The 2541-nt window shown below is 40.6% G+C and overlaps 1 non-coding gene across 1 annotated transcript; it reads right to left on the bottom strand.

The window, feature by feature from the left end:
* Window positions 1-637: 637 nt before the first annotated feature.
* On the bottom strand, window positions 638-745 carry LOC112739813 (small nucleolar RNA R71). Its single transcript, XR_003170751.1, has one exon. It is a non-coding gene; the product is annotated as a small nucleolar RNA R71 (small nucleolar RNA).
* Window positions 746-2541: the final 1796 nt, after the last annotated feature.

Genomic DNA, 2541 nt, shown 5'->3' with positions numbered 1-2541 from the left:
AGTTTTTCTCTTCCCCTTCTTTTATTCTTCTCTTCTACTCACATAAAGGAACCTCTCTACTGTGGCAAAGAGGATCCCTATTATTTTCTATTTTCTTTTTTTTCATATGAGCAGGAACAAGGATAAGAACATTTTTGTTGAAGCTGATCCTGAACCTAAAAGGACTCTGAAGAGGAAGCTAAGGGAAGCTAAAGCACAATTCTCTGGAGAAAATCTGATAGAAATTTTTGAAAAAGAAGGAGACATGGCCGAAAATAATAACAATGCAAGGAAGATGCTTGGTGACTTTACTGCACCAAATTCCAACTTACATGGAAGAAGCATCTCAATCCCTGCCATTGGAGTAAACAAATTTGAGCTAAATCCTCAATTAGTTTCTCTGATGCAACAGAATTGCAAGTTTCATGGACTTCCATAAGAAGATCCTTTTCAGTTCTTAACTGAATTCTTGCAGATCTGTGATACTGTTAAGACCAATGGGGTTGACTCCGAGGTCTACAGAATTATGCTTTTCCCGTTTGCTGTAAGAGACAGAGCTAGAATATGGTTGGACTCTCAACCTAAAGACAGCCTGAACTCTTGGGATAAGCTGGTCATGGCTTTCTTAGCCAAGTTCTTTCCTCCTCAAAAGCTTAGTAAGCTTAGAGTGGATGTTCAAACCTTCAAACAGAAAGAAGGTGAGTCCCTCTATGAAGCTTGGGAGAGATACAAGGAACTGACCAAAAAGTGTCCTTCTGACATGCTTTCAGAATGGACCATCCTGGATATATTCTATGATGGTCTGTCTGAATTATCTAAAATATCATTGGACCATTCTGCAGGTGGATCCATTCACCTAAAGAAAACGCCTGCAGAAGCTCAAGAACTCATTGACATGGTAGCAAATAACTAGTTCATGTACACTTCTGAAAGGAATCCTGTGAGTAATGGGACGCCTCAGAGGAAGGGAGTTCTTGAAATTGATACTCTGAATGCCATATTGGCTCAGAATAGAATATTGACTCAGCAAGTCAATATGATCTCTCAGAGTCTGAATGGATTGAAGGAATCATCCAACAGTACTAAAGAGGCATCTTCTGAAGAAGATGCTTATGATCCTGAGAACCCTGCAATAGCAGAGGTGAATTACATGGGTGAACCCTATGGAAACACCTATAATTTCTCATGGAGAAATCATCCAAATTTCTCATGGAAGGATCAACAAAAGCCTCAACAAGGCTTTAATAATGGTGGGAAAAACAGGTTTAGCAATAGCAAACCTTTTCCATCATCCACTCAGCAACAGACAGAGAATTCTGAGCAGAATCCATCTAGCTTAGCAAATATAGTCTCTGATCTATCTAAGGCCACTGTGAGTTTCATGAATAAAATAAGGTCCTCCATTAGAAATTTGGAGGCACAAGTGGGCCAACTGAGTAAAAGAGTCACTGAAACTCCTAGTACTCTCCCAAGCAATACAGAAGAAAATCCAAAGAGAGAGTGCAAGGCCATTGATTTGACCATCATGGTCGAACCTACAAGGGAGGAGGAGGACGTGAATCCTAGTGAGGAAGACCTCCTGGGACGTTCAGTGACCAATAAGGAGTTTCCCTTTGAGGAACCAAAGGAATCTGAGGCTCATCTAGAGATCATAGAGATTCCATTGAACCTCCTTCTGCCCTTCATGAGCTCTAATGAGTATTCTTCTTCTGAAGAGAATGAAGACGTTACTGAAGAGCAAGTTGCTAAGTACCTTGGTGCAATCATGAAGTTGAATGCCAAATTATTTGGTAATGAGACTTGGGAAGATGAACCTCCCTTGCTCCCCAATGAACTGAATGCATTGGATAGGCAGAAATTACCTCAAAAGAAATAGGATCCTGGAAAATTCTTAATACCCTGTACCATAGGCACTATGACCTTTGAGAAGGCTCTGTGTGACCTGGGGTCAGGAATAAACTTAATGCCACTCTCTGTAATGGAGAAACTTGGGATCTTTAAGGTGCAAGCTGCCAGAATCTCATTAGAGATGGCAGAAAACTCAAGAAAATAGGCTTATGGACAAGTAGAGGATGTGTTAGTAAAGGTTGAAGGCTTTTACATCCCTGCTAATTTCATAATCCAAGACACTAGGAAGGATGAGGATGAATCTATCATCCTTGGAAGACCCTTCCTAGCCACAGCAAGAGCTGTGATTGATGTGGACAGAGGAGAATTGGTCCTTCAACTGAATGAGGATAACCTTGTATTTAACACTCAAGGATCTCCTTCTGTAACCATGGAGAGGAAGTATGAAAAGCTTCTCTCACTGCAGAGTCAACCAAAGCTCCCACAGTCAAACTCTAAGTTTGGTGTTGAACCCCCACATTCAAACTCTAAGTTTGGTGTTGGGAGGTTCCAACCTTGCTCTGATTCCTTGTGAGGCTCCATGAGAGCTCATTGTTAAGCTATTGACATTAAAGAAGTGCTTGTTGGGAGGCAACCCAATGTTATTTAATTATATCTATTTTATTTTCCTTTTGTTATTTCATGTTTTATTAGGTTGATGATCATGTGGAGTCA

Source organism: Arachis hypogaea, chromosome 13, assembly GCF_003086295.3.
Source record: "Arachis hypogaea cultivar Tifrunner chromosome 13, arahy.Tifrunner.gnm2.J5K5, whole genome shotgun sequence".
NCBI classification, from domain to species: domain Eukaryota; kingdom Viridiplantae; phylum Streptophyta; class Magnoliopsida; order Fabales; family Fabaceae; genus Arachis; species Arachis hypogaea.
This window is presented reverse-complemented; position numbering and strand designations above follow the sequence as displayed.